The sequence below is a fragment of the Tamandua tetradactyla genome, chromosome 2 (genome assembly GCF_023851605.1).
Source record: "Tamandua tetradactyla isolate mTamTet1 chromosome 2, mTamTet1.pri, whole genome shotgun sequence".
NCBI classification, from domain to species: domain Eukaryota; kingdom Metazoa; phylum Chordata; class Mammalia; order Pilosa; family Myrmecophagidae; genus Tamandua; species Tamandua tetradactyla.
The window spans coordinates 156634812-156654168 of NC_135328.1; the positions used below are offsets into that span (position 1 = coordinate 156634812).

The 19357-nt window shown below is 40.2% G+C and overlaps 2 pseudogenes across 1 annotated transcript in view; both read right to left on the reverse strand.

Moving 5' to 3' along the window:
• The window catches only part of LOC143674112 (uncharacterized), an 87326-nt pseudogene that overhangs the window by 39034 nt on the left and 28935 nt on the right, over positions 1 to 19357 (reverse strand). The gene's annotated exons all lie outside the window — the stretch shown is intronic.
• Positions 3031 to 5091, reverse strand: LOC143674111 (T-complex protein 1 subunit delta pseudogene; annotated as a pseudogene).

Consider the following 19357-nt stretch of genomic DNA (forward strand, 5'->3'; position numbering starts at 1 on the left):
AAGGTAATTAAATGCCTAGACTCCAGCAAAAAATAACAAATCACACTAGGAAAATAGAAGATATGGCCCAAAGGAACAAACCAACAATTCAAATGTCATACAGGAGCTGAAACAATTAATTCAGAATATACAAACAGACATGGGAAACCTCATCAAAAACCAAATCAATGAATTGAGTGAGGATATAAATAAGGCAAGGGATGAACAAAAAGAAGAAATTGAAAATCTGAAAAAACAAATCACAGAACTTATGGGAATTAAAAGCACGATAGAAGAGTTGAAAAACACAATGGAAACCTACAATGGTAGATTTCGAGAGGCAGAAGATAGGATTAGTGAACTGAATGATGGAACATCTGAAATCTGGTAAGGAAAAGAAAATATAGGGGAAAAAATGGAAAAATATGAGCAGGGACTCAGGTAACTGAAAGACAATATGAAGCGCACGAATATATGTGTTGTGGGTGTTCCGGAAGGAGAAGAGAAGGGAAAAGGAGGAGAAAAACTAATGGAGGAAATTATCACTGAAAATTTCCCAACTCTTATGAAAGGCTCAAAATTACAGATCCAAGAAGTGCAGTGTACCCCAAAGAGAATAGATCCAAATAGACATACTCCAAGACACTTACTAATCAGAATGTCAGAGGTCAAAGAGAAAGAGAGAATCTTGAAAACAGCAAGAGAAAGCAATCCATCACAAGGGAAGCCCAATAAGACTATGAGCAGATCTCTCAGCAGAAACCATGGAGGCAAGAAGACAGTGGGATGACATATTTAAATTACTAAAAGAGAAAAACTGCCAACCAAGAATTCTATATCCAGCAAAATTGTCCTTCAAAAATGAGGGAGAAATTAAAACATTTTCAGACAAAAAATCAATGAGAGAATTTGTGACCAAGAGACCACCTCTGCAAGAAATACTAAAGGGAGCACTAGAGACAGATATGAAGACAGAAGAGAAAAGAGTGTGGAGAAGAGCGCAGAAAGGAGACTATGAGTAAAGGTAAAAAGAAGGAAAATTAGATATGACATATAAAATCCAGAAGGCAAAATAGTAGAAGAAAGTACTACCCATGCAGTAATAACACTGAATGTTAATGGATTAAAATCCCCAATCAAAAGACATAGTCTGGCAGAATGGATTTAAAAACAGGACCCATCTATATGCTGTCTCTACTCAAAGAACATGAGGGCAAGGACACAAATGGACATTTGTACACCAATGTTTATAGCAGTATTATTTACAATTACCAAGAGATGGAACAGCCAAAATGTCCATTAAGAGATGGTTGGGTAAACAAACTGTGGCATATACATAAGATGGAATATTATGCAGCTTTAAGACAGAATAAAGTTATGAAGTATATAACAACATGGATGGACCTTAAGGACATTATGCTGAGTGAGATTAGCCAGAAACAAAAGGATGAAAACTGTATGGTCTCAGTGACATGAACTGACATTAGTGAATAAACTTGGAATATTTTGTTGGTAACAGAGACAATCAGGAGATAGAAATAGAGTAAGATATTGGGTAATTGGAACTGAAGGGATACAGATAGTGCTACAGGACTGAATATAAAAACTCATAAATGGACAGCATAATGTTACCTAACTGTAATACAATTATGTTAAAACACTGAATGAAGCTGCATGTGAGAATGATAGAGGAGGAGGGCTAGGGCATAAATAAAATCACAAAGAAAGATAGACAATAAAGATTGAGATGGTATAATCTAGGAATGCCTAGAGTGTATAATGATAGTGACTAAATGTACAAATTTAAAAAATGTTTTTGCATGAGGAAGAACAAAAGAATGTCATTACTGCAGGGTGCTGAAAATAGATGGTAATTAATATTTTAAAATTTCAACTTATGTGTGAGACTAAAGCAGAAAATGTTTATTTGGTACAAATTTATATTTTGATTAGTGCATCTCCTAATATAACTTATGTAGATAGTTAGTTGAACACCTTATGTACATGGAACTTCGTGTAGGATATGAGATTTTGCTGGTTTGTCCAGGTGATGCCCTGATGAATCCCAGAGTGATTTGATCAGTGAGTGGAAAAGTATTTGCAAAGTCCCCTTTGGGGAATGGTGAGAACAAGGGAAAGCTCAACTTCCCAAAGTTGAGTTCTTGATATTCTCACAAGCAGTGTGGACAACCAAAGCTATAGGCTGAGCTGTCAGTCCTGGGGTTTGTTCATGAAACAACCCCACAGGGAATAGGTCAAGACTACTTAAAATTAGGCCTAAGAGTCACCCCCAAGAGAACCTCTTTTGTTGCTCAGATGTGGCCTCTCTCTCCAGTGAACACAACAAGCAAACTCGACACCCTCCCCCATCTACATGGGACATGACTCACAGGGGTGTGGAACTTCCTGGCAACGTGGGACAGAAATCCTAGAATGAGCTGAGATTCAGATCAAGGGATTGAGAAAAACTCTAGAATGAGCTGAGACCCGGCATCAAGGGATTGAGAAAACCTTCTCAACCAAAAGGGGGAAGAGTGAAATGAGACAAAATGTCAATGGCTGAGAGATTCCAAACAGAGTCAAGAGGTTATCCTGGAGATCATTCTTACACATTAAGTAGATATCACCTTGTTATCCAAGATGTAATGGAGAGGCTGGAGGGAAATGCCTGAAAATGTAGAGCTGTGCTCCAGTAGCCATGTTTCTTGATGATGATTGTATAATGATATAGCTTTCACAATGTGACTGTGTGATTGGGAAAACCTTGTGTCTGATGCTCCTTTTATCTACCTTGTCAACAGATGAGTAGAACATATGGAATAAAAATAAATAACAGGGGGAAAAATGTTAAAATAAATTTAGTTTGAAATGCTAGTGACCGATGAAAGGGAGGGGTAAGGGGTATGGTATGTAAAAAAATTTTTTGTTTTTGTTTTATTTTTCTGTTGTCATTTTATTTTTTTTCTGAATTGATGCAAATGTTCTGGGAAATGATCATGATGATGAATATGCAACTATGTGATGATATTGTGAGTTGCTGAGTTTATGTTGTGGGAATGTTTGTGTTTTTTTTTTTTTATAAATCAACACGGTTTTTTTTTATTCCTCCATATATAGGTTTTTCAAGAGTATCAGGAAGAGCAGGATACTGAAGAGGGGCAATACGTTATTATGCTGTTTGAAACCAAATATTTAATATTTTCATTAAATGTGTCAATACAATTCCAAAACCAAATGTCAACTGGAAGCCCAAGCCCAGGATTTCATAGAGGAAACAGTCTTTCAAATAACAAGGAACATCAAGGTCATCTTCTTCCACTCCAGCTCTACTAACAGTGGCCAGTCAGCCAGTTTATCCAGATTATCGAGTGTTCACCACATCATCAATCTTCAGAATGCTCCGGACAGTTTCAGTTGGTAGGGTCAGGGCACTGACTGATACCAACAGAGGTTGGACAACCAGTTCCTCCAAAATGTTGGAGATTCCACCCTTTCGGACATTAATGCCTGTAGTTTTTTCTCCTTGAGCATGCTGGTTTCTTAGTTCTGTTACTGTAGAAATGGGATTCAGGCCTGCATTTTCAGCTAGTGTAGATGGAATGACCTCCATAGCATCTGCAAAAGCCTGAACACAGTAGGACTCCATACCACTCAAAGTTCGTGAATATTCAGTTAACCACAGGGCCAACTCTATTTCTGGAGCACCACCTCCTGCAATAAGAGCTCTCTTCTTCACTAAACCGTGAATAACACATAGGGCATCATGAATGGAGTGCTCAGCTTCTTCAATCACTAATTTGTTAGAACCACAAACAACAATCGTAACTGTTTTTCTGGGGCTTGCACAACCTGCAATCTTTAGCAGTTTGCCAGAATCATTTAAATTGACTTCCTCTGCTAGCTCAGCAGAACCCAGCATGTCAGTAGTGAACTGGTCAATATGAGCAACTGGCTTAGTTCCAATTGTCTTACAAATGAATTCAATGTCTTCTCTTTCAATATCTTTAACCACCATAATCTTCATTTTATTGAGGAAATGTAATGCAAGATCACTAAGCGCATCTCTGAGAATAGATTTCTATATGAGAAGAACATTACAGCTTGTTTTTTTAATTTGCTTCACTAAATTTAAAATATAGGATCTTTCCTCTCACAGTACTCGGTCCATCTGGGCATAGTCAGAAACCACTATTTGGTTGTCCATGTCTGTTTTTGGAGCAGATAAGCAAAACTGAATAAGCCCAATTTTAGCCTTTTCAACTCTAGTTATGCCAGAATTTGCCACTTTTTGGGTAAGAACCAGCCCTTCCACCAATTCACAGTCGTCAGTCGTTCCACCAAGTTTCTTAAGTATTTTAATATCTCTAAGATCTACACTAGAAGCTGTGGCTGGGTCAATCACTTTCATCACTGCATTTACACTCATTGGAGAAAGGAGAATTGAATACTGAGAGACAACCTTTGAGTTCAATGAAGTGGTTGCACTATTTAACAAAGTTTCTCTGTCACTCAGTTCCACAGGTCGAGACATGTCAGTCAGGATCTCAATACCCTTTTCCAAAGCCTTCTGGAATGACTCCGAAATGATGGTTGGATGAATCCCTTTCTGAAGAAGCTTGGTACAGGAATCCAAGAGAGAGCCAGCAATGATGACAACTGATGTGGTGCCATCTCCTGCTTCTATATCTTGAGCCTTAGACAGCTCCACCAGCATTCTGGCTGCTGGATGTAAAACTTGCATTTGTTTCAGAATCGTGGCACCATCATTTGAAATGGTCACATCACCTTTTCCATCTTGAATCATTTTATCCATTCCTTTTGGTCCAAGGCTTGTTCTAAGAGCATCAGCAACAGCTTTGGTCGCAGAAATGTTGCTGAAGCGTATCTGGGCCGGTTTGTCGCGGTCCTGATAGGTGCCCTTTCCGCGGCCGCCGGCAGCCCCAGCAGGCGCCCTGCTCCAGGGAGCCACGTTCTCCGGCATGGCAAGCTCGGTTGGATCTGTGCGGCTTCGGGAAGGTCGGATGGACGCGGAATCCGGCAGGCAGCGGAATCTGTGTTTCTTTCTTGTAATTTTTTATAATTAACAAAAAATTTTTAAAAATAATTAGGTGTCTGGTATAGATGTATAAACTGGTATTTCTGAAATTACAAAAAAAAAGACTTTAAATAGCAAGACAAAAATTTTAGTTTTATAATTACTGTAAACAAAATTGGGACATTACCAAAAAATCATCCCCCAAATTTCCTTAAGACAGCAGAAAAATGACAAAGAGCTTCCTCTGTAAAAAGCAAAGACCTTTTTTCCAATAGTGCTGGTCACAACTTTTACTAAAATGAATCTAATAATTAAAGGTAATTTAAAAACAGCACAGAAACTCTCAAAATCCCATGGCCCTTACCTAAAACTTTCAAACCCAAAAAGCTTGATATCTTTCTGTTGTGGGGTGCACCGAAAGAGAGACCATACAATTCAAAACTGCAAGCCAGTTTGGTGTCTTTATTAGTTGGCCAATGACTGCCTCAGAAACCTCCAAGAAAGAGGATTCAGAGAGCAGCCCCCAGAGGTTGTCAAGGTGTGCTTACAAAGGCTAAAATCATGCTGTGTTTTTTTTTTGCAGTTGCTAGCAAGCGAGCAGATCATAGAAGCAGAAGAATGCCATTAGCCATTGCCAAAACATATCCCATTCCCACAGTTCCTTAAGATTGGTTATTGTTTAACTCTCGGAGACATTCTGCCCCAATGGTGTGGGGACTTTTCCTGCTTGGGCCTGATTGATTGCTCCTGCTTGGGCCTGATTGATTGCTCCTGGCCCTCCACATTTCTGTCTATGCAACTGTCATGGTCAGGTTCATGTGTCAACTTGGCCACATGGTGGTACTTGTTTGTCCGTTTGGGCAATTGCTGGCCTATCTTTTGCTATGAAGACATTTCATAGAATTAAATCATGATCACATCAGCTACATCCACAGATGATTCCATTTGTAATCAGTCAAGGAGACTGTCTTCTTTAATGAGTGATGCTTAATCTAATCACTGGAAGCCTTTTCAGGAGGATTCAGAAGAGACATGTTCTCTTCCTACTTTGGCTGGCAAGCCTCTCCTGTAGAGTTCACCCGGACCCTCCATTGGAATCGTCAGCTTCACAGCCTGCCCTAAAGATTTTGGACTCTAGATTCCCATGGTTATGTGCACACTTTTATAAACATTATATTTATGAATATTTCCTTCTGATTCTGTTTCTCTAGAGAACCCTAACTAATTCAACTTGGTACCAGGAATGGTTCTTAAAAAATGGAATCTTAAAAATGGGATTTTATGAATGGTTTTCTACTCTGACTGAACTCAAAGGCACAAAGGACTCTGATTTGCATAATCAGGATAAAATTGCCAATCCATGGTGTGAGTTGGCAAAAGAAATAGTCAAAATATCACCATTCAATTATTCTAATGCTTCATTTGTACAAAGCCAGGCTCTGAGGGATAATGTTTTTAACACCTTTATGGAGTTTTGGGAAATAAGAAGTGTAGAGATGGTGCCTCACTGTTGATAGATACACTGTATACATTAATGAGTGACAGGGATGGGCTTAAGGCTTCCACGAGAAGCTTAAGCACTGTTTGACAAATGTAGAACTCTCTATGAGTGTCCTGAAGGAAAATCTTATTTCCTGTAGTTGTAGACTTGAGATCTCTGAAAATTAGACTCAGAATCTTACTGTTAGAACTTTACAATGTAAACTAAAATCTCAATCTCGCATGGTGTTTGCCGTTGAAGTGAGGGCATTGAATGGAAAGAAGTGGGGCCCTGGAAAATGGAATGGCAACATATGTATTGATAATGATGTCAGCAGTGAGGCTGAATCCCTAGGTCATGCTGAGTCTTCTCTAGATAACCCTATAATAGTCTGCCCTGAGGACATAGCTGCCCCACCTCCAGCTTGTCTTGAGGAGTTGGCCACTCAAACTCCACCTGAAGGTATTAGCCCTAGAGTGATTAATACTGTTTCACCAGATGAAACTGCAAATGGATGCCCTGAACCAAATGGCTTGGAAGAGACTTTTCATTCTTTTCATGACCCACTCTCACCACCCCTCATTTCTTCCAGACCTATAACTAGACTAAAGTCCCAACAGGCCCCTAAAGGTGAGGTACAAAGTATCACATGAGGAGGTACATTATACACCAAAAGAACTGTGTGAGTTTTCAAATTTATATAGACAGAAATCAGGTGAATATGTGCAGCAATGGATTTCAAGGGTTGGGATAATGGTGGGAGGGATATAAGGCTGGATCAGGCTGAATTTATTGATATGGGCCCACTAAGCAGAGATTCTGCATTCAGTGTTATAGCTCAACAGGATAGAAAAGGCGTTAACAGTTTGTTTGCATAGTTGGTTGAAACATGGATCAAAAGGTGGCCAACATTACCTGAGGATGAAATGCCAGAATTGCCCTGGTATAATGTAGATGAGGGGGTCCAGAGGTTTAGAGAGATTGGAATGTTAGAGTGGATTTATCATGCAAAGACATCCCAGGAATGTCTGGAGGATGCACCTTTTACCAGAACATTGAGAAATAAATTTCTGAGACCAGCACTATCATTCCTATAGAGCTCTGTAGTTGCACTTCTCTGTAGATCACATATTACTGTGGGGACTGCTGCCACTGAGCTGGAATCCTTAAACACAATGGGGATGACCAGATCCTGAGTTGGCAGAAGTCAGGTGACAGCACTTAGTTGCCAAAGACAGGGTGGATGTGGCTACTATAATAGACAGCAAACTCAAAGCAGGAGTCAAAATAATCTGACACACAGAGATTCATGGCATTGGCTAGTAAATTATGGGGTACCTAGAAATACAATGGATGGGCAGTCTACTAAACTATTGTTTGAGCTGTATAAAGAAAAGACTTCTAGGTCAAGTGAACAGAAGTCTAACCTGAATTACAAAAACACAGGGTCATGGCCCCTTAGTCAATTTCCAGACTTGAGACAGTTTACAAACCCAGAGTCCCTTGAATGAAGGGGAGGCCAGGTCCCTTTGGGGGGGAACGCTGTTACACTGTCACAAATCCATACTGTTAATCTTCCTCCAAGCCTTCCCCAAGGAGACCGATGGCCTTTTATCAGGGTAACTGTGAAATGCAGAAAAGGAAATGATCAGATATTTCAAGGATTATTAGACACTGGTTCAGAAGTATCATAATTCCAGGGGAACCAAAACGTCACTCTGGTCAACCAGTCAGAATGGGGGCTTATGGAGGTCAGGGGATTGATGGAGTTTTAGCTCAGGTCCATCTCACAGTGGGTCCAGTGCAGCTCCAGACCCATTCTGTACTTATTCCTCAGTTCCAGAATGCATAATTGGAATAGACATACTGAGCAACTGGCAGAATCCCCATATTGGCTCTCTAACTCATGCAGTGAGGGCTATTATGATAGGAAAAGCCAAGTTGAAGCCACTAGAATTGCCCCTACCTAGCAAAATAGTAAACCAGAAGCAATACCAGACTCTTGGAGTGATTGCAGAGATTACTGCCACTCTTAAGGACTTGAAGGATGCAGGGGTGGTGATTCCCACCACATTCCCATTCAACTCGATTTGGCCTGTGCAGAAAACAGGTAGGTTTTGGAGGATGACAGTGGATTATTGTAAACTCAACCAGGTGGTAACTCCAGTTGCAGCTGATGTTCCAGATGTGGTATCATTGCTTGAGCAAATCAATATATCCCCTGGTACCTGGTATGCAGCTATTGATCTGGCAACTGGATTTTTCTCAATAGCTGTTAGTAGGGACCACCAGAAAGTTTGCTTTCAGCTGGCAAGGTCAGCAATATACTATTCCTGTCCTATCTCAGGAGTATATCAACTCTCCAACCCTATGTCATAATCTTGTCTGTAAGACAAGATCATTTCTCCCTCCCACAAGACATCACACTGGTCCATTATATTGATGATAACATGTTGATTGGACCTAGTGAGCAAGAAATAGCAACTACTTGAGACTTACTGGGAATGCATTTGCATATCAGAGGATGTGAGATAAATCCAACAAAAATACAGGGGCCTTCCACCTAAGTGAAATTTCTAGGTGTCCAGTGGTGTGAGGCATGTCAAGATATCCCTTCTAAGGTGAAGGATAAGTTGCTGCATCTGGCCCCTCCTACAACCAAAAAAGAGGCATACCTAGGTGGTCTGTTCTGATTTTGGTGACAACATATTTCACATTTGGGTATGCGACATTGGCCCATTTATCAAGTGACCAGAAAAGTTGCTAATTTTGAGTGGGCACCTGAACAAGAGGAGGTTCTATGCCAGGTCAAGGCTGCTGTAGAAGCTGCTCTGACACTTGAACCATATGATCTGGCAGATCCAATGGTGCCGGAAGTCTCAGTGGCAAATAGAGATTTTGTTTGGAGCCTTTGGCAGGCCCCTACAGAAGAATCACATGTAGACCCTTAGGATTTTGGAGCAAAGCCTTACCATCTGCTGCAGATAACTACTCTCCTTTTGAGGAACAGCTCTTGGCCTGCTACTGGGCATTAGTAGAGACAAAACACTTAACCTTGGACCACCAAGTTACCATGAGACCTGAGCTGCCAATCATGAGTTGAGAGTTGCCTGACCCACCAAGCCATAAAGTTGGACATGTGCAGCAGCACTCCATCATAAAATGGAAGTGGTATATACGAGATAGGGCCAGTGCAGGTCCTGAAGGCACAAGTAAGTTACATGAGGAAGTAGTCTAAATGCCCATGGTCTCCACTCCTGCCACATTACCTTCTCTTTCCCAGACCAGAGCTATGACTTCATGGGGAGTTACTTACAGTGAATTGACTGAGGAAGAGAAAACTTGGGCCTGGTTTACAGATGGTTCAGCATGATATGCAGGTACCACCCAAAAGTGGACAGCTGCAGCACTACAACCCCTTTCTGGGGTGTCCTAAAAGGACAGTGGTGAGGGATAATCCTCCGAGTGGGCACAGCTTTGAGCAGTACACCAGGTTGTTCATTTTTGCTTGGAAGGAGAACTGGCCAGAGGTACATTTGTATACTGACTCATGGGCTGTTGCTAATGGTTTGGCTTGATGGTCAGGGACTTGGAAAGAACATAATTGGAAAACTGGTGACAAAGAGGCCTGGGGAAGAAGTATGTGGACAGACCTTTCTGAGTGGGCTAAAAACATGAATATATTTGTGTCCCATGTGAATGCTCACCAGAGGGTGACTTTAGCAGGGGAAGGCCTTAATAATCAAGTGGATAAGATGACCCATTCTGTGATACCAGTTAGCCTCTTTCCCTGGCAACTCCTTTGCCCAATGGGCTCATGAACAAAGTGGTCATGGTGATAGGGATGGAGGTTATGCATGGGTTCAGCAACATGGACTTCCACTCACCAAGGCTCACCTGGCTATAGCCACTGCTGAGTTCCCCATCTGCCAACAGCAAAGACCCACACTCAGCCCCTGATTGGCACCATTCCCCAAGGTGACCAGCAGGCGACATGGTGGCAGGTTGATTACATTGAATCACTCCCTTCATGGAAGGGGCATCTATTTGTTCTAACTGGAATAGACACATACTCTGGATATGGGTTTGCTTTCCCTGCATGCAATGTTTCTGCCAAAACTACCATCCATGGGCTTACAGAATCCCTTACCCATCGTCATGGTATTCCACACAGCTTTGCTTCTGATCAGAGAACACACTTCACAGCAAATGAAGTGCAGGAATGGGCACATGCTCATGGAATTCTGATTTTGCCATGTTCCCCATCTTGCAGAAGCGACTGGATTGACAGAATGGTGGAATGGCCTTTTGAAAATCCAATTACGGTGCCATCTATGTGGCAATACCTTGAACATCTGGGGTAATGTTCTCCAGGAAGCTGTGTGTGCTGTGAATCAGTGTCTGCTGTATGGTGCTGTTTCTCCCATAGCCAGGATCCATGAGTCCAGGAACCAAAGGGTGGAAATGGAAGTGGCACCACTCACTATTACCCCTAGTGATCCACTAGGAAAATTTTTACTTCCTGTCCCTGCAACCCTGAGCTCTGTTAATCTACAGGTTTTAGTTCTAAAAGGAGGAGTGCTTCCACCAGGAGAAACAATAATGATTCCATTAAACTGGGACCTGCTACCCGTTCCATTAAGACTGCCACCTGGTCACTTTGGGCTTCTCATGCCCCTGGATCAACAAGCCAAGAAGGGGATTACAATACTGGCTGGGGTGGTTGACCCTATCAGGAGGAAACAGGACTGCAACTACACAATAGAGGTAAAAAAAGAGTTATCCTGGAATATAGGAGATCCCCTAGGGTATCTTTTAGTACTACCATGCCCTGTAATTAAAATCAATGGAAAACTGCACAATCCAATCCAGATCGGGCTACCAATGGCTGTGAAACTTCAGGAATGAAGGTTTGGGTCACACCACCAGGCAAAGAACCACGGCCAGCTGAAATGCTTGCTGAGGGTAAAGGGAACATGGAATAGGTAGTGGAAGAAGGCAGTCATAAATATGAACTATGACCACGTGATCAGTTACAGAAACAAGGACTGTGATGCTGTTTTGTTCATGTTATACTATTTAAATTGTAAAATATCAAATTTTAGAATGAGTATTACCTGAGGACTTGCACCCTATTTTGGAGAGACTTAATGTGTTTCCAGTTACATGCAGGACAATTGAGTATTGTTAGGTGAGAAAAAATATGCCTTTTATTGTTTTCTATTTAGAAACTAGGTATGGTTTAAGGTGATGAGTATAGCTGCCAAGTAGACAAGGGGTGGACTATTATGGTCAGGTTCATATATCAACTTGTCCAAGTGGTGGTACCTATTTGTCTGGTTTTGCTATGAGGACATTTCATAGAATTAAATCATGATCATGTTGGCTGCATCCACAGCTGATTCCATTTCTAATAAGCCAAGGGGAGTGTCTTCTGCAATGACTGATGCTTAATCTAATAACTGAAAGACTTTTAAGGAGGATTCAGAAGAGACATGTTCTCTTCCTGCTTCAGCCGGCAAGCCTCTCCTGCAGAGTTCGTCCAGACCCTCCATTGGAATCATCAGTTTCACAGCCTGCCCTACAGATTTTGGATTCTATGTTCTCACAGTTATGTGAGACACTTTTATAAATTTTAAATTTACAAATATTTCCTGTTGATTCTGTTTCCCTAGAGAACCCTACCTAATACACTATGTTTCCAAAAATTTGTACATTTCATCTAAATTGTCCAGTTTGTGGGTATAGATGTTCATAGTATCATGGTATGACTTCTTTTATTTCTTCAGGGTCAGTGATAATGACCCCCCTCTCATTTCTGATTTTGTTTATTTGCATCCTCTCTCTTTACTTCATCAGTCTTGCTAGCGGCCCACCAATTTCATTGATTTTGTCAAAGAACCAGCTTTTGGTTTTATTGATTCTTTCAGTTGTTCTTTTGTTTTCCCATTCAGTTAACTCTCCTTTAATCCTTGTTATTTCTCTTCTTCTATTTGCTTTGGAGTTAGTTTGATGGTCTTTCTGAAGTTCCTCCAGGTGAGAAGTTAAGTCCTTGACTTTTGCTCTTTGTTGTTTATTAATATAGGCACTTAGAGCAATAAATGCCCCTCTCAGCACAGTCTTTGCTGCATCACATAAGATCTGACATGTTGTATTCTCATTTTCCTTCATCTCCAGATAACTACTGATTTCTCTAGCAATTTATTCTTTGACTCTTTGTTACTTGTGTGTTATTTAATCTCCACATATTTGTGAACATTCTCCTTCTTTGGTGGCTATAGAGATCCAGCTTCATTCCATTGTAACCAGAGAAAGTGCTTTGAATAATTTCAGTGTTTTAAAATTTATAAAGACCTGTTTTGTGCCCCAGCATATTATCTATCCTGGAGAATATTCCATGAGCACTAGAGAAGAATGTATATCCTTGTATTGGGGTGTAATGACATATATATATATATATATATATATATGTTAGCTTTTATTCATTTATCAAGTTGTTTAACATCTCTATTTCCTTGTTGATATTCTGTCTGGTTGTTCTATCTATAGAGGAGAGTGGTGTATTGAAGTCTCCTACTATTTTGTTGAAACATCTATTGCTCCCTCCACTTTTGCCAATATCTGACCCATGTACTTTGGAGCTCCTTGATTGGGAGCATAAACATTTATAATTGTTATTTCATCTTGGTGAATTGTCCCTTTAATTAATGTGTAGTATTGTTCTTTGTCTCTTATGGTATCTTTACATTTAAAGTCTATTTTGTCCAATAGCAGTGTAGCTACTCCTGCTTTCCTTTGGTTACAACTTGTGTGGAACATATTTTTCCATCCTTTCACTTTCAATCTATTTGTATCCTTGTGTCTATGATGAGTCTCTTATAAGCAGCATATAGCTGGATTATATTTCTTAATCTATTCTGCCAATCTGTATCTTTTAACTGGTAACTCTGCTAACATTCAAATTATTACTGAAAAGACGTTTCTTGAATCTACCACCTTATACTTTTTATTTTATTTGTCAGATCTATATATTATTTTCCCTCCTTCTCTTTTTATCCTTTAAGTTACCTTTACTGGTACTCTTCAATTCTGCACCCTCCTCCAGACCTCTCCCTCCTGTGTGATTTTTTCAACTAGTAGAGCTCCCTTTAGTATTTCTTGTAGGATCAGTCTCTTTTTGATGAACTCTTTCAGGATTTGTTTGTCTGTGAAAATTTTAATCTGTCCCATTCTCTGCTACTCTTCAACATTTGACAGACTGAATAGTATGTGTCTTGGGGAAGGCCTATTTGGATTTATTCTACTTGGAGTTCATTGACCTTCTGTGACTTGTATATTAGTGTCCTTTATAAGGGTTGAGATGTTTTCCCCCATTATATCCCGAACATCCCTTCTTAGCCCTTTACTCTTCTCTTCTCTTTCTGGGACAACCAATGATTCTTGTATTTGTACACTTTGCTTTGTCCATCATTTCCCTGAAATTCAATTCAAAATTTTCCATCTTTTTTACCATTTGTTCTTTTGAGTGTTCAAAATCATTTATTCTGCCACTAGTTTGCTTATTCTTTCTTCTACCTCTTCAAATCTGCTGTTGTGTGTCTATAGTATGTTTTTTTAATTTGGTCAACAGAATCTTTGATCTCTGTGATTATATGCTATTTTTCTATTTATTCTTTCAACTTCCTCTTTATGCTCTTCTACTGTCTTCTTGATTTCCTTTATGCCATTAGCCATCCTACTATTTTATTTAGTAGTTATATGAACATCTTTGATTAGTTGTTCCAGCATCTGTGACTCCTATGGTGTTTTAATTTGGTTATTAGATTGGGCTATATCTATCTGCATTGTGATATGCTTAGTGGTCATCTGTTGTTTTCATCGCATGTAAATATCTTGATTGATTTACTTTCAATGTTGATTTCCTTCAGTAGTCTAAAGCCTGGTGTTTGCAGGATGGATGGGTAACAGGATACAGGACAGAGGGCAGGGTAAAACAGTGCAGTGATGTATTGCAGCGCTAGGTGTAGGTTTTGGATGCTACACTGCTGTCTGTGAACATGGGCATCCAGTGGCCAGGGAGGATGTAGCTGTGTGGGTGCATGGGTCTGGAGGGGTGACCAGTTTGTGCTGGTTTCGGGCATAATCTTTGTACACATGTGCAGGGCTATGGCAGGGGGTAGTCATTATACCTGCATGGGCTGGAAGTGGATGTGACCCAGCTGTGCAGGTCAGCACTTTCCCAGACCTGGGGAGTGTACCTGGGGACTGTGTGCATGTGCAGGTCTAGGAGTGGCATAAACAGATGTTCCCAGAGCTGGGGAGTGTGACAGGGGTCTGTGAACATGCACAGGTCTAGGAGTGCCATAAACTGATATACTCATGTGCAGTGCTGGGGGGGAGGGGTTGCAGAGTGGGGCTGTGTGAGTGTATGGACTTGGGGTGGATGCAGCCTGGGTATAGAGGTAAGCGCTCATGGCCTTTATGCACTGGCAACAGCCTGTAGGGAGTAGGGAAGGAGAAATAGTGCTCAGGAAGGATTCTAGAGAGGTGGGTTGGGCTGCACTTGCTGTGGAGGTGTGGGGTGGGTACAGGCACAGGGGGTTGGTGGGGTGGGGGCACTTGGAGTTCAGGGAGTGGGGGAAGGTGATGGGGTTCAGATGCATGGGGTGTGAGGTGAGTAGTGGGTTATGGGGCTGCAGTGGTGAGGGTAGCGCATCCAAGGAACATGGCTTGGTTTACTTCCTTGTCCCTGTTTCTTCCTCTATGCACTCCTGTGGGCTCCAGGCTTTCACATTAGGCTCCAGTTATCTGCTTTTCAGTTCCTCAGCTTTTGCAACCAATACCGCCCTATGGGATGCAGAAGGCTACCCCAGGACAGTTGCACTCTGGAATCACCATCTCAGTCACCCTTCTATCCCTTCTCTTTTTCTTGGAGCAGGACTGAATGTTCTACCCTATTCTGCCATCTTCCAAGAACTAACTTCAGCACCATTTTTGAAAAATTTTCTTCTTTATTTTTCTTATTTTTATTAATAAAACCAATAAACATACAATATGAATGTTCTTTTTCAATGACATAGTTGTATATTCATAATCATGATCATTTCTTAGAAGATTTGCATCAATTCAGAAAAAGAAACAAAAAGAAAACAGAAAAAAACCCTTAGCCCTCTCTTTCATTGATCACTAACATTTCAATCTACTAAATTTATTTTAACATTTGTTCCCCTATTATTTATTTTTAATCCATACATTTCACTCATCTATCCATAAGGTAGATAAAAGCATCAGCCATAAGGTTTTCACAATCACAGTCACACTGCAAAAGCTATATCATTATACAATCACCATCAAAAACACGGTTACTGGAACACAGCTCTACATTTTCAGGCAGTTCTCTCCAGCCTTTCTGTTATGCCTTAACTAAAAAGATGATATCTATTTAATGCATAAAAATAACCTCCAGCATAACCTCTCAACTCTGTAATCTCTCAGTCATTGAAACTTTATTTCGTCTCATTTCTCTCTGCCCCCTTTCGGTTGAGAAGGTTTTCTCATTCCCCTGGTGCTGACTCCCAGCTCATTCTAGGATTTCTGTCCCACATTGCCAGGAAGGTCCACACCCCTGGGAGTCATGTCCCACGTAGACAGGGGGAGGGCATTGAGTTTGCTTGTCATGTTGGCTGAGAGAAAGAGGCCATATTTGAGCAACAAAAGAGGTTCTCTTGGGAGTGACTCTTAGGCCTAATTTGAAGTAGGCTTATCCTATCCTTTGCAGGGTTAAGTTTCACATAAACAAACCCCAAGACTGGGGGCTCAGCCTATTGCTTTGGTTGTCCCCACTGCTTGTGAGAATATCAAGAATTCTCAACTTGGGGAAGTTGAATTTTGCCCCTTTCTCACCATTCCCCCAAGGGGACTTTGCAAATGCTTTTTTATTTACTGTTTAAATCCTTCCAGGATTTATCAAGGCATCACTCTGGACAAACCTACAAAATCTCATGTGCTACTCAAGGTTCCATGTACTTATGGTGTTCAATTAAGCTGCCCACATAAGCTATATTAGGAAATGCACTAATTTATTTTGTACCAAATAAATATTTTTCACTTTAGTCTCATGCACAAGTTAAAGTTTTCAAATATTAACTACCATCTATTTTCAACACTGTGCATTATTGACATTCCTTTGTTCATCCTCATACAAAAACATTTTTAAATTTGTACATTTAGTCACTATCATCATACACTCTATGCATTCGTAGATTATACCATCTCTGTCTTTATCATATATCTTTCCTTCTGATTTCATTTGTGCCTCCAGCCCTCCTCCCTCTATCATTCTCACATTCAGCTCCATTCAGTGTTTTAACATTATTCTATTACAGTTCGGTAGTATTGTGCTATCCATTTCTGAATTTTTACAATCAGTTCTGTTGCACAATCTGTATCCTTTCAGTTCCAGTTACCCCATATCTACCCCATTTCTACCTCCTGATGACCTCTGTTCTTAACTGAAATTATCCAAGTTCATTCGTTAATGTTAGTTCATATCAGTGAGATCATACAGTATTTGCCTTTTTGTTTCTGGCTAATATCATTCAGCATAATGTCCTTAAAGTCCATATATGTTGTTACATAGTTCATAACTTTATTCTATCTTACAGCTGCATAATATTCCATCATATGTATATACCACAGCTTGTTTAGCCACTCATCTGTTGATGGACATTTTGGCTGTTTTCATCTCTTGGCAATTGTAAATAATGCTGCTATAAACATTGGGGTGCAAATGTCCATTTGTGTCTTTGCCCTCATGTCCTCTGAGTAGATACTTAGCAATGGTATTGCTGGGTCATATGGCAATTCTATACTTAGCTTCCTGAGGAACTGCCAAACTGCCTTCCACAGTGCTTGTACAATTTGACATTCCCACCAACAGTGGATAAGTGTGCCTCTTTCTCCACATCCTTTCCAGCACTTGTCACTTTCTGTTTTATTGATAAAATGGCCATTCTGGTGGGTATGAGATGATATCTCATTGTGGTTTTGATTTGTATTTCCCTAATAGTCAGGGAAGTTGAGCATCTTTTCATGTGCCTTTTGGCCATTTGTATTTCCTCTTCTGAGAAGTGCCTGTTCAAGTCTTTTGCCCATTTTGTAATTGGGTTGTTTGTCTTTTTGTTGTTGAGTTGAACAATCTCTTCATATATTCTGGATACTAGGCCTTTATCTGGTATATTGTTTCCAAATACTGTCTTCCTTTGTGTAGGCTGCCTTTTTACTTTGACGAAGTTCTTTGATGCACAAAAGTGTTTAATTTTGAGGAGTTCCAATTTCTTTCTTTCTTTCTTCAGTGCTCATGCTTTGGGTGTAAGGTCTAGGAAACCGCCTCCTATCTTAAGATTTATAAGGTATTTCCCTACATAAAATAGTCTTCTTTTTATTGTGAACTGTTACATATATACAAACAAGCAGTAAATTTCCAACTACATTTTAATGAGTAATTATAGAGCAAATTTTAAAGTTTGATATGGGTTACAGTTCTGTGATTTTTCATTTTTTCTTCTAGCTGCTCTGAGTCACTGGAAACCAACAGAAATATCAATATAATGATTCAGCAGTCATACTCATTTGTTAAATCCTGTCTTCTCTGAAATACTCCTCCTTCTCTTTAAATAACATTATATACATAAAAGCAATAAATTTCAAAGTACTTTGTAACAATTAGTTTTGAACAGGTTTCAGACTTTGGTATGGGTTACAATGCCACAATTTAAGGTCTTTACTCCTAGTTGCTCCGAGGTAGGAGACTAAAAGAACTATCAGTATAATGATTCAGCGATCATACTCATTTATTAAACCCAACCTCTGCATAACTCCACCAACACTTTTGATCTTTTTCCCACTTTTTAGGTGTATTTGGGTTATGCACACCTAACATTTTCATTTTGGAAGGGGATGTTGATAATATGGGATAGGAGGATGGAACTAGTTTATGCTCTAGAAAGGCTGGTTCCTCTGCATTTCAGGACTTATCTGATCAAGGGACCCGTCTGGAAGTTGCAGGTTTTGGAAAGTTATCTTAGTACATGAAATCTTTGTAGAAACTTATATAATGCTCTAGGTATCCTTTAGGATCAACTGGAATGGTTTTGGTTGGGGCTTGGCAATTAATAATAGGTAGCAATGTGTAACTGAATCATGCATAAAAGTGATCACCAGTGTAGCCTTCTGACTCTATTTGAACTCCATAGCCACTGATACCTTATTTGTTACACTTCTTTCTCCCCATTTTGTCAGAATGACATTGTTGATCCCACAGTGTCAGGGCCAGGCTCATCCCTGGGAGTCATCTTCCACTCTGCCAGAGACTTTCATCCTGGATTCCATGTCCCATATAGGGGGAAGGCAATGGTTTCACTTGCAGGGTTAGGCTTAGAGAGAGGCCACATCTGAGCAACAAAAGAGGTCCTCTGGAAGTAACCCTAAGGTATACCTATAGGTAGGCTAAACTTCTCTGCTACATACACAAGCTTCACAAGAACAAGCCTCAAGATCAAGGGTTTGGACAATTGATTTAGGTATCCATAATGTGTGGCACAGTATCCAGTGTTTTCCCAGTGGTAAAGTTTAATAGTTCCATATTTTTTCTCCCATCCCTCAAGGGACTTTGCCAATACTTTTTGATTATCTGCTTAATATCCTCTGGGATGTATCCAGGCATTATGTTAAGCCATATAGGATTAAAGGCTCTCATTCTTATTCTGGGTTTCCTATGTTTGGATTGTTTAAATGGTCTATACAGAAAGACTGAGTTAGATTATGTGCTATGAAAAATTTAGATTCTAGATCTGACAAACCTT